We start from the raw sequence: 13,619 nt of genomic DNA, 5'->3' as shown, positions 1-13,619 counted from the left end.
CCAACTGGAAAATGAGTGAACATGATTATGAATGTGAGAGCCAGTTTCCAGCAGTCCACAGCCTGGTGGGACACCCTTGACTGCAGTCTCCAGCAGCCTACAGCCTCCACGGGTTCCTCGCCTTGAGTTGCCAACAGTCCATCACCCATGTGGTTCCTTTAGCTGCAGAACCACTCACTGGTCCGCCACCATAGTTACTGTCCCGTGGGTTATCTCCTTCTCAGACAGGGTTGGTCTCCCCACTTTCTGGTGCTCTGCGCTAGTCCTCTGCTTTCCTGGAGTCTGCAACCCTTGTGGTCGCTGCCATTGATAGGTGCCGCCATCTTGGGTACAGACCCTGCAGTCGCGGGATATGAAATAAAATTATTGTTGGCTCCTTTAATGGGCTACTTAAAGCCTGTACAGAGCTGACAGCAGTCAGAGTGGACGGTTGGACCCTGTGAGAGCACTATTTCTCCACTTTCTGTGGGTCCACACCAGTGGCAGCACTGCCATTGCAGCAGCTCGACCAGTGCCACCATTAAAAAAAATAATTTTCACACACTCTCACCTCCCCCACCACCTCCCGCCTGGGGGAAAAGAGGTGCTGACTGTTTACTTTATACATCTCATAATCTTGTAGACCTCTATTAAATCATCTCTCATCCTTCTGCACTCCAAAGACAACAGCCTTAGCTCTGCTAACCTTGCCTTGTAAGGTACATTTTTGGAAAATCTCTTTGCACCTTCTCCACATCTTCCACATCTTTCCTGTAATGAGATGACCAGAACTGAATGCAATATTCTAAATGTGTTTTCACCATAGATTTATAGAACTGCAACATCACCTCCTAACTCCTGAACTCGTCCTCCAACTAATAAATCCCAGCATTCATAGGCCTTATTAATTGTCAACCTGCGTGGCTACCTTGAGAAATCTATGGATTTGGACCCCAAGGTCCCTCTGTTCTTTTACACAAGTATCTGTGGTGATACAAATCTGTGTATATGTGACTGTCTCCAACTGGTGACTCGCTCCCTGGTAACTCCTCCTCTTTTGATCCTGGAATAAAGTTCGACCATTTGGAATCAGGCCAGCTACAGGTCTAAAGTGTAATAAAGCTTATCGTTCCTCAGTCTATGCCTTTGAAGTCATTGATGGAGCATATCAATTTATTACACTTTAAATCTTCCACACCGGATGGGCAAACTGCTGTGACCCAACAGGCTAGACCTCAACCCACAGTTGCCCGGAGCCTCAAGAGCTGTATGAGCAGTGGATCAAGTGCTTCACAGACTTCCTAGAAGCTTCTGAGGACCTCGTGGATTCTGACGAGAATAAACTCAAGCTACTGCAATCGAGGGTCAGCTGCCATGCGTAAATGGCAATCGAGGGCTGCACAACTTGCTCCGCTGCCATGATCAAGCCTCAACCTCTGCATACCACGGGTAACACAAAGTCTACTCACGATACATCTTGGCCTTGAGAAAACAGCAACCTGGTGAGTCCCTGGACGATTGCTTTCAGGCCCTGCATGATCTGGTGCAAGAATGAAGGGGCAATATCCCGCCCCAGTATGTGGAAGACCTGATCCGAAATGCCTGCGTAGCTGGAAGTGAGATCCAACAACATCTGCCAGTGACTGCTAGAGCAAGACAGGCAGCATTGCAGAGAACTCTCCAGCTCACTAAGATTCTAGATTCAACCAACCGCAACGCTGAATCCATCGCTGCTGGCAATGGGCCCTCCAAGTGTGGGCTGCGGGCACAGTCATTTTGGGACACTACGTCACAGACTGCCTCCATACAGGGAGGCCCTGACCCCGCCGTGACAGCCAAGCACCTGCTCAGGATGCGGGAAGAAAGGACACTGTGAGCAGCACTGTGTGCACCCCTCGGGGTTGGCCATTGAACCCGACTCCACTTGCTCCCAGAGTAACAACGTCACTTCCGGCCTCGAATGGCTCGACCGTGAGCGTGACCCAAGGGCGTCATCTTACCCAACACCACTTCCGCCATCTTCATCCAACTCTCCTGGTGCAACTGCATGGACAACATGGGGCAAACATCTTACTGAACCAGCTTCCCTCTGAGACTGATTTGGACCCGGTACTGGCATCCATCATCTTAGATCAAGGCAGCTCTCGATGATGGAGATTGAGGTAAATGGGAAATGAACTAACAGCCTGTTCAATAGTGGAAGCACTGAAAGCTTCATCCATCCAGACACTGCTCACAAACTCTTTCCCCGTCAGATCAATGAGCAGCACAATATCAATGGCTGCAAAGGACCAATCTGCTGAGATCTGTGGATATTATATTGCGTCGTTAACAGTGCGGGGCGAATGATAGAACAATTTCCATTTACTCTTAATGCCTCAACTCTATGCACCAATCCTTCTAGGGCTAAACTTCCACAGCCAGTTCAGGAGTGTAACAATGGCATTCGGGAGGTTTCAATCACCCATCACTGTATACAACCCCCAGCTCACAGACCATCCCCTCCTCCCCCCCCTCACCCCAGCAGCCCGCCTGTGGTCTCTCTACCCTCCGCATACCCCCACCATCATTGTTTGAGAACCTAACCCCAGACTGTAAGCCCATAGCCATTAAGAGCAGATGCTACAGCGCTGAGGACAGGGCATTCATGAAGTCCGAGGTGCAGCAACTCCTGGTGGAGGGGGTCATAGTGCATAGCTACAGTTTGTGGAGAGCCCAAGTCGTGGTAGTCAGGGGAGGAAGTAAACTTCGTATGGTGATCAATTACAGCCAAACGATCAACCTCTTCACGCAGCTGAATGCATACCCCCTTCCCCAGATTGCTGACATGGTCAACAGGATTGCCCAGTATAGGGTGTTCTCCTCCGTTGACCTAAAGTCAGCATACCACCAACTTCCCCTTCACCCAGGAAACCGCCAGTATACCGCATTCAAAGCAGATGGCAAGCTCTATCAATTCCTCCAAGAACCCTTCAGAGTATGGATCAGATGGTGGACAAGCACAAACTGATGGCCACGTTCCCCTACCTAGACAATGTCACCATCTGCAGCCACGACCAGTAGGACTACGACGAAAACCTTGACAAATTCTTTCACACTGCCAAATTCTTCAATTTGACCTACAACGAAGACAAGTATGTATTTAGCACAACTCATTGCCTCTGACCCCGAATCCATGCGTCCTGTTATGGAACTCCCTATCCCGCCCAACCTCAAGGTGCTAAAAATGTGCCTGGGGTTCTTCTCTTATTATGCCCAATGGGGTAGTGAACCACCCCCACCCACCACTCCATACACCTCGGACCCTGCCCCAGTTGCTCTGACCATGACTGCCTCACATGCAGCCAAGCTCCACCTTCTACGGAGCCATCCCTCCCTCTCCAGCCTCAAGACACACGACCGGCAATGGAGCCAACCATTTTACCACCAGTGGAACTGCGCTGGTCACAGAGGCAGAAGCCCGGTCAGCCTTCACGCAGATCAAGGGAGACATCACCAAAGCCACGATGAATGCTGTGGATGAATCATCCATTTCCAGGTGGAAAGTGATACCTCTGACTTTACGCTGGCCACCACTCTCAACCAAGCCAGTAGCTTTTTTTCCCTATACCCTTCACGGTCCTGTGACACGGCACTCCTCCATCAAGAAGGAAGGGCAGGCCATTGTTGAGGCGGTATGCCACTGATGTCATTACCTGGCCAGAAGGAGATTTACCTGCTAACAAACCAAGGAGCCATTGCTTTCATATTCAATACCAAATTGTGGGATAAGATAATAAATTACAAAATCCTGAGGGGGATAATTGAATTTTCCACCTACAACTTTGACATTCTATACCGGCCGGGCAAGCTCATCGACCTTCCCAGATGCCCTATCCTGGGGGGACGTGTGTCAGCACGCATCTCAGCTTCCTCCATTCCCTCCATGCTGACCTTTGCCATCCTGGAGTCATGAGGTTGTTCCACTTCGTGAAAGCACGGAACCTTCCCTACTCCATTGAGGATGTCAGGTCATTGACCAGATACTGCCAGGATGTACAGAGTGAAAACCACAGTTCTTCCGGCCCGTCATTGCTCCTCATAAAGGCCACACGCCCCTTTGAGCGACCAGTATCGATTTCAAGGGGCCCCTGCCCTCGTCCAACAGGAACATTCATTTTCTGAACGTCATTGACGAGTCCTCCAGGTTCCCCTGTTCCCAACATGACCTCAGCCAACATCATAAAGATGCTTCGCAGCATATTTATCCTCATTGGGTACCCAAATTACATCCACAGTGATCGGGGGTCCTCTTTTATGAGTGATGGACTGCGGCAGTACCTGTTGTCCAGAGGCATTGCCACTAGTAGGATGACCGGTTACAACCCCCGGGGGAATGGCCAGGTAGAGGGAGAAAATGCCACAGTTTGGAAAGCTGTCCTCCTGGCTCTCAAATCCAAAAGCCTGGTGGTATCCCATTGGCAGGAAGTCCTGGTGGAGGCACTCTCTGCTATGCACCACTCCCAACTCAACCCCACATGAACGCATTTTTTCCTTCCCCAGGAAGTTGGCGACCAGAACCACACTGCCACCCTGACTCTCATCCCTGGGACCTATCCTGCTGCGGAAACGTGAAGTCATAAATCTGACCTGTTGGTTTAAGAGGTGCATATCATGCACGTCAACCCTCAGTACATAAACGTGATGTACCTGGACGGCAATGAGGACACGGACTCCATCTGGGACCTGACGCATGCCAGAGACCCATACCAACTCCCCACTCCCTTCAACCTGGGTATGACCTTCACCCATATTCCCCCCATCAGGGACGGTGCAGGTTAGCGAACCACCCCCACCCACCACGCCATACACCTTGGACCCTGCTCCAGCTGCTCTGACCATGACTGCCCCATATAGAGCCAACCCCTACCTTCTATGGAGCCAGATCTCCCTCCCCAACCTCAAAACACATGACCAGCAATGGAGCCAACCATTGTACCACTGGTGGAGCTGTGCCGGTCACAGAGGCAAAGGAGACTACACATCTGGCTAAGTCTAGGACTTTTAACCCAGCGGGGTTTTGTTTTAAAAGAGCGGGTGAATGTGGTGATACAAATGTGTATATATGTGACTGTTAATGGATAGCTGACCCGTCCTCCACTGGTGACTTGCTCCCTTGTAACTCCTCCCCTTGTGACCCTGAAATAAAGTTTGAACTACCTCTCCCTCTCCTTAGTTGAGCACTTGGAATCAGGCCAGCTACAAGTCTAAAGTGTAATAAAGCATATCGTTCCTCACTCTATGGCTTTGGAGTCATTGATAGAGTGTATCAGTATCCTAATATTAGAGGGGTGCGACCACAAGAAGTTCTTAGACAGATGTGTTTTGGTTGAGCTCTCTGTGAAGAGTACTAAATAGATGGTCAAAACTTGAAAATCAAGATTTTCTTCATTCTGCACCAGCTGTCTCGATGCCGCATCTAAAATACGATTTTGAGATTTCTGGTTTTGCTTTGTGTTGTTTTTGCAGTGTAAGATACAGCTGGTGCAGGAAATTGTATTGCACCTCCCTATATTCAGTGTTGATAACTGCTGTCGTGCTGTCCCGACATAGGCCAGACCAGCATCATTCATGAATTATTGTTGCTAAGTCTGTGTCCCATCTTTTCCTTGATTTATGGAGACTTGGTTTCCATTTTGAAACAAGAGATATATAGCAGAGATTAATTTATGTGTGATTCCCCTTTCGAATTAGAACCTCCATGTCACTACACTGCAGCAGGGCCACAGATGGGCCTAATTTGTCCCTCAGAAAAGATCTTAATTGAAGATAGCAGAAGATCTTATTTGATAAATCAAATTTGTTTTTAAATTGGTCAAATGGCATGAGCTGCCTCTTCTCATAACTGTCCTCGATACACCTGACCTCTTCCTGGCCCCAGGTGTCCAGGATCTTGTTACCCATGGTATTGCAAGACAAAATTGACAACATGGAGAACTTTGGTCAATGGAATAATGTCCAAATCATTGGACTGAAGGAAGGAATCAAGGGAAGAGGGAAAAATGGATTCCAAAAGTGTTGGGAGAAGACAAATTTGGAGAAAAACTATATATCAAGAGAGCTCACTGAACACTTGGACCCAGAAGAGCTGGCAACCAGAGACCAAGAGTCATGTGATTGAACTGTGAACCAAAGAACTTTTCTTAAATTTACAGACACATCATACACGTGCGCTTAGAATTAGAAGAGGGTTAATTTGGGTGAGTTAAGTCAATAGAGATAAGTTAAAGTTTGATTCTGTTTTCATGTTTAAAGATAATTAAAAACAACTTTTGTTTAAGTAAACATTTGTCTTGGTGAATGCTGGGTTTTGGGGTCCTTTGGGCTTTTAACAAGATTGCAAACAATATTAGAAAAATATGAAAGAATATCAGGATATAAAATAAATATGGATAAAAGTGAATATGGATAATTCCCATTGCAAAATTTTGATTATGAAAGATACCAAAAAGATATTAGATTTAAATGGAAGAAAGATGGAATTAAATACTTAGGAATAATTACATAATTATTTACAGAATTTATATAAGCTTAAATATACCCCTCTACTATAAAAAAATAGAAAAGATCAACAGAAATGGAAAGTTCTGCCAATTACATTAATAGGAAGAGTAAATTGTATAAAAATGAAGGTAATGCCAAGATTACAGTATCTCTTTCAATCGTTGCCTATTGTCCTAACTAAAAATTTCTTTAAATTATTACATAATTGTATAAGACAATTCCTATGAAATAACAAAGTACAAAGAATTGCATTTGAAAAGTTAACATGAGACGATAAATTGGGAGGACTTAGATTTCTAAATTTTAAGAAGTATTATCCATTAGCACAAGCAAGATTTCTATAATCTTTCTTTGAAGAAAACAGTCCCACTTCGTGGATTCGAATGGGATTGAATTCAAGAAAAGAAGAGACAATGAAGGATGTAATTTATGTGGAATGTTAAGACAGTAACAAAAAAAATGAATGTTCCTATATTAATACATATGATTAGAATATGGTAAGAAATAATTGAATGTATTGAGGGGAAAAAAGCAGGTAAAAATGTACTACCGCCTATACATCTGGGTAACAAAATATTGAATTCATGGTATGACAAAGGAGTAAGATACATTGATGATTGTTATATGGAAGAATCTCATGTCTTTTGAACAATTAAGAAATAAGTATGGAGTAGCTAATGGGACATTCTTTTGCTTTCTCCAGTTAAGATTGTTCTTAAGAGAAAGATGAGGACCAAACTTGGCCCCACCTGAAATTGGTGAGATGGAACGAACGATTTGGCTGGGAAACACAACTAAATTTTAATAGCTAAGATGTACTTTGCTCTCCCAAATGAAAGTGAAAACCAAATTTACAGAGATTGAGAGAGAGATGGGAGTCAAAATTGGGAGTTGCAATAATGGAAAAGTGCTGGTCTGATTGGTGTTTGGATAGCAGGATATCTATTATAAAAGCAAATTACAAATTAGTACAATATAACTTTCTACACAAATTATACCTCATACCACAGAAATTACATGAATCAAAAGAGGAAATATCGAAATATGTTCTAGATGTGGAATAAAAATAGGAACATTAGTATATGCTAATCTGGAAGGATATTACTGAAATACTAACAAGGGTAACGGGTGGCCTTTGTGGATGCCCAGGAGCTTTATATTTTTGGCAACTTTATTGAAATAAGTAATAAACTAACTAAATTCAAAATTTGTTAAAATAGCTTTAGCTGTGGCTAAGAAATGTATTGTGTTTACTTGGAAGATTGACTCCCTTCTGCAGATAGCACGATGGGATCAGAGATAAACAGTTGTGTCACTATGGAAATAAATCACATACAATCTAAAAAAACAAATATGGCAACCATATTTGGACTATATAGGGGCCCAAATATTTTTTTTTAAAAGGTGCTACTATTATAAAAATATATGTGACCTCCCCATTGGAAACTTTCCTTTTTTAAACCCAACTATAACCCCTGATGGTGTACAGATTTATACTATGAAGGAAGTTAGGGGGAAGGGGTTGTTTTGTTTTGTAAGAAAAAGTTATATATATTTATATCTATATAATTTGTAAATGGAAAATTTTGATATGTATATTTATGGAAAAAGCAAAAAAATATTTTTAAAAAGTATCTTAATATTAACCATGTACTTAGCCTTTAAGTTTGACCTTCCAAAATGCATTACCTCACACTTACTCGGATTGAACTCCATTTGCCAGTTCTCTGTCCAACTCTGCATCCTGTATATATCTTCTTGTAACACTGTCCACAACTCCTCCAACCTTCATATCAAATTTATCTCTGCAGCCCTTCTGAATTAAGGGTTGCCAATAGAAATTTGATAATCTCTGTCACAGCCCCAGCAATCTCTCCATTTCCCTCTATAGCAGGCTAGAATGCATCTCATCAGACTCTGGGGATTAATCCACCTTTAAGGCGCTGAGACATTTAATACCTCCTCACACTATATCCAGCCCTGTTGTAGAGTCACAACCCTCATGTCCCTCTGCCTCCTTAGGTGCTACTCAACCTGCTGAGTTCCTCCAGCAAATTTTATTTAGTATACCAAGGGAGGAGATTTCTGGAACTCTTTGTATCTTCATTAGCCAAGAGTAAGATACAAGAAGTTTTGAGGATGGCTAATGTTAATTTAATGCATATTGTTTTTTTAAAAATGAAATACCTCTTTGCAAGCAAGAATTTCAGTGCATTTGTATATTATACATATAGCAATAAAGTCTATTATTGTAATTCATAAGGGCAGTAGGGAGAAGCCTGTAAGGGCTGTAAGGGCACAGGGCAACACTAATGGCGACTCTGCCTTATGGAGGAAAAAGGCAATTTAGTGTAATATTACATGTTTTATACTATTTCATGACAATAAAGAAATCTTGAATCTTAAATTACTTGGCTGAAAATGTAGGTGGTCTGATCAGTAAATTTGTACTTTACAAAAATTGGTGGAGTTGTAGTGAAAAATGTTGTTTAAAGCTACAGTGGGACATAGATCAGATGGAAGTAGCACAGAGATTATAATCTCGAGTTTGTTCTCTTTAGTTTGTTACCTAGTTTTCGAAGTTTTTGTTCCAGGATGTCGTACCTCTTGAATTAAATTTATTGTCATATACATTAGTGCAAGGTACAGATGCAATGAAAATCTTGTGCTGCATTATGTATACAACATGGAAGAAAATTTTTTAAATGAAAAGAGATAAAATGAAGGAAAAATAGATTTTCCTAGTTGATGGTGGTGCAAAACATTTGCTGAGTCGGTAATGCAGACAGTATTTGGTGGTCTTGAGGTAGAGTGACAGTTAAGGTAGCACAAGTAGGTGCTTTTTACCATACTACTGAACCACAACACCTAACCCTGCAACTGTCCTGTGGTATTCTTGATCCTCACACCCAGGGTGGCAGCACATTCCTTTCTACAGCCACAGAACGGACAATTCCTCTCATTACTGAGTCTCGTATCACTGTACCTTTGTTCTAACCCCTTATGCAGCTAAGCCACCTATAGTGTCATGATCTTGGCTGTGACTTGACTCCCTTGAGATACATTTATTCCCACCATTTTCCAACATAGTTAATGGTTTTGGAGTAAGATGCACCCTAAAGTTACCCTAACCACTTTCCTATCACCCTTCACATGGCTGGTGGTCACCCATCATTTCTCTGAATGTGCTCCCTAAACTATGGGCGGACCATCTGTAAAAATATGCTATCTATATAACTTTCAATCCTTGCATATGCACAGTGGCGATTCTCTGAAACACACCAGGCCCCATCTCTGAAACATGGCATTCAAGCTGGAGAACTCGCTTCTACACTGTTCACAATATGATTGAGTTCAATTTGAGATTTAACAAGGAGAAAGTAAAGCAGATGTGATGGTATTTCAGTGGAGAGAAAGAAATTACAGTGACATGAGAGAGGAACTGGCTAAAGTAGATTGGAAGGGGGCACTACTAGGGAAGACGGAAATGCAGCAATTGATGGAGTTTCTGCAAGAAATGGAGAAGGTGCACAATAAATATATACCAAAAAAGAGGAAATATTTGAATGAAAAATATCACAACGGTGGCTGACTGGAGGGGGGGGGGGGTCAAAATCAACATGAAAGCAAAAGAGTGGGCATACAAAGAAGCATAGAGGATTGGAAAGTTTAAAAAACTTACAGAAGGTAACTAAAAATCTTGTAAGGAGGGAAAAGACTTAAGTATGAAAGTAGGCTAACAAATAGTATCAAGGAGGATTCAAAAAGCTTCAAGTATATAAAGAATAAACGAAAAGTGAGAATAGGTAAAGGGCCACTAGAAAATTATGCTAGAGAAATAATGGGAGACAGGGAGTCTGCAGAGGAAATAAATAAGCCACCAGTTTTCACTGTGGAAAATACTAGCCATGTGCTGGATATCCAAGGGTATCAGGGAAGGGATGTGAGTGCAGTTACTAGTTCAAGGGAGAAAGTGCTCAGAAAGCTGAAATATCTAAATCCCCCGGATCAGATGGGTCCTGAAAGAGGTAATGGTAGAGTTTGTCGAGGCATTGGCAATAACCTTTCAGGAATCAATAGATTCTGGGATGGTCCCAGAAGACCAGAAAATCACAAATGTCACCTGATTATTCAAGAAGGGAGAGAGGCAGCAAAAAGGAAATTATCAGCTGGTAAGCCTGACAACAGTGGTTGGGAAGTTTAGAAACTATTGTCAAGGATGAGGTTACAGAGTACTTGCAAACACATGACAGGATAGCCAAGGCCAGCATCATTTCCTCAAGGGAAAATCTTGATTGACAAATCTATTGGAATTCTTTGAAGAAGTGACAAACAGGCTGGATAAGGGAGATGTAGTGGATGTTGTCTATTTGGAGTTTCAAAAGACCTTTGACAAGGTGCCACATATGAGGCTACTTAACAAGATATGAGTCTATGATATAATAGGAAACATATTAGTGTGGGTAGAGCATTAGCTGATTGGCATGAAGCAGAGAGCTGGGATATAAGGATCATATTCTGATTGGCTGTCAGTTGCTAGTGGTGTTCCACAGGATTCAGTGTTGGGACTGTTTCTTTTTATTTTGTATATTAATGATTTGGATGATGGAATGAATGGCTTTATGGCCAGTTTAGCAGATGATATGAAAGTAGGTGGAGGAGCAGGTAGTTTAGAGGAAACACAGAGGCTGCAGAATGGCTTGGACAGATTAGGAGAAGTGCGAAGTGAAATAAAATGTCGGAAAGTGTATGATCATGCATGGTAGAAAAAATAAACAGGCAGACTATTTTTTAAATGGGGAGAAAATTGAAAATGCCCAGATGCAAAGGGACCTGGGTGTCCTAGTGCAGAATAGCCTGAAGGCAAATTTGCATGCCGAGTCAATGATGAAGAAGGCAAATACTATGCTTGGCATTCATTTCAAGAGGAATAAAATTTATGCGCAGGAATGTGATGTTGAGACTTTATAAGGCACTGGTGAGACCTCACCTAGAGTATTGTGAGCAGTTTTGAGCTCCTCATTTGAGAAAAATATGTACTGATGTTGGAGAAGATTCAAAGGAGGTTCACAAGGATGATTCCAGGAACGAAAGGGTCATCACATTAGGAGCTCTTGGCCTGTACTCATTGGAATTTAGGAGAATGGGGTGGGGGGGGGGGTGGAATCTCATTGAAACATTTCAAATTTGAAAGGCATGGTCAGAGTCAATGTAGAAAGGTTGATTCTCATGGTGCAAGAGTCGAGGACAAGAGGGCACAACTTCAAGATTGAAGGGTGTCTGCTTAGAACAGAAATGCATAGGAATTTCTTCAGTCAGAGAATGAATTAAGGTCTTTTGTTACAACCAACATGGTCAGACTCATTGTTTTTTTGACCCACCAAACTTGTTTCTTACATCATAGGTGGTAAATCTGTGGGATTTGTTGCTACAGATGATTGTGGAGGCCAGGTCATTGTATGTAGTATGGTCAAGTGACCCCTCTGGCAGAAATCTGATCGAAAGCCATCACATCTGTCACTCAAGGGAAATACCACCCACAGTGAGCACTCAATGCCATTGGCCCCTTTGAAGGAATACAGTCTTGCTTCCTTTCCTTTGGCTTGGCTTTGCGGACGAAGATTTATGGAGGGGTAATGTCCACGTCAGCTGCAGGCTCGTTTGTGGCTGACAAGTCCGATGCGGGACAGGCAGACACGGTTGCAGCGGTTGTAAGGGAAAATTGGTTGGGGTTGGATGTTGGGTTTTTTCCTCCTTTGTCTTTTGTCAGTGAGGTGGGCTCTGCGGTCTTCTTCAAAGGAGGTTGCTGCCCGCCAAACTGTGAGGCACCAAGATGCACGATTTGAGGCAAGATCAGCCCACTGGCGTTGGTCAATGTGGCAGGCACCAAAAGATTTCTTTAGGCAGTCCTTGTACCTCTTCTTTGGTGCACCTCTGTCACGGTGGCCAGTGGAGAGCTCGCCATATAACACGATCTTGGGAAGGCGATGGTCCTCCATTCTGGAGACGTGACCTACCCAGCGCAGTTGGATCTTCAGCAGCGTGGACTCGATGCTGTCGACCTCTGCTATCTCGAGTACTTCGACGTTAGGGATGAAAGCGCTCCAATGGATGTTGAGGATGGAGCGGAGACAATGCTGGTGGAAGCGTTCTAGGAGCCGTAGGTGATGCCGGTAGAGGATGCATGATTTGGAGCCGAACAGGAGTGTGGGTATGACAACGGCTCTGTATACGCTAATCTTTGTGAGGTTTTTCAGTTGGTTGTTTTTCCAGATTCTTTTGTGTAGTCTTCCAAAGGCGCTATTTGCCTTGGCGAGTCTGTTGTCTATCTCGTTGTCGATCCTTGCATCCGATGAAATGGTGCAGCCGAGATAGGCAGTCTTGCTACTGACTCCTTTAACACCTGTCCTATTTTAGACATGCCTGAGCCAGCCCCTACGCCGGCTGGGGGTGTAAACCCCACCACGTGGAGCAGCTGGGTCTCTTTTCCCCTGAGGATGCCTTCACTCCAGGTCACCAGCCATAGATAATATGGAGAGTCGATTACAAGGTGTGTGCCAGTGATGGGTTGAAGAGCTTCCTGTAGTGAATATAAATCAATTGTTGTAACTTTCTTTCTCTCATAACTAATCGAGGTTCCATACCTGCACCTGATCGACGGGTGGTGGGTACCGTTCTGGCATCTTTCTGTTATATTCTACAGATTATGGTGAGTAGTGATTCCCTGTACGATTTGCATCCAATATGAATGCATAGCATGTGTGTGATCCCTATTGCGACGTTCCCTCATTGGCAAATAAAGGTCTTTTGTTACAATCAACTTGTGGTCAGACTCATTGTTTCTTGTACCTACCAAACTTGTTTCTCACATCAGAGGTCGTAAATCTGTGGGATTTGTTGCTACAGGTGATTGTGGAGGCCAGGTCATAAGGTGTATTTAAGATTGATTCTTGTATTTGAGATTGATTCTTGATTAGCCAGGGCATCACAGGTTATGGGAAGAAGGCCAGGCCGTGGTACTGAGCAGGAAAATGAATTGGTTCATGATTAAATGGTGGGGCAGGCTCGATGGGCTGAATAATCTATTTCTGCTTCTC

At 43.6% G+C, this 13,619-nt stretch overlaps 1 protein-coding gene across 5 annotated transcripts in view; it reads left to right on the top strand.

The window, feature by feature from the left end:
* Positions 1-13,619, top strand: part of drc3 (dynein regulatory complex subunit 3) — a 74,761-nt gene that overhangs the window by 22,338 nt on the left and 38,804 nt on the right. The window lies entirely within an intron of this gene.

The sequence above is a fragment of the Narcine bancroftii genome, chromosome 3 (assembly GCF_036971445.1).
Source record: "Narcine bancroftii isolate sNarBan1 chromosome 3, sNarBan1.hap1, whole genome shotgun sequence".
Classification (NCBI taxonomy): domain Eukaryota; kingdom Metazoa; phylum Chordata; class Chondrichthyes; order Torpediniformes; family Narcinidae; genus Narcine; species Narcine bancroftii.
Note: the sequence above shows the minus strand (reverse complement) of the source record. Positions and strands in the feature narration are given on the sequence as shown.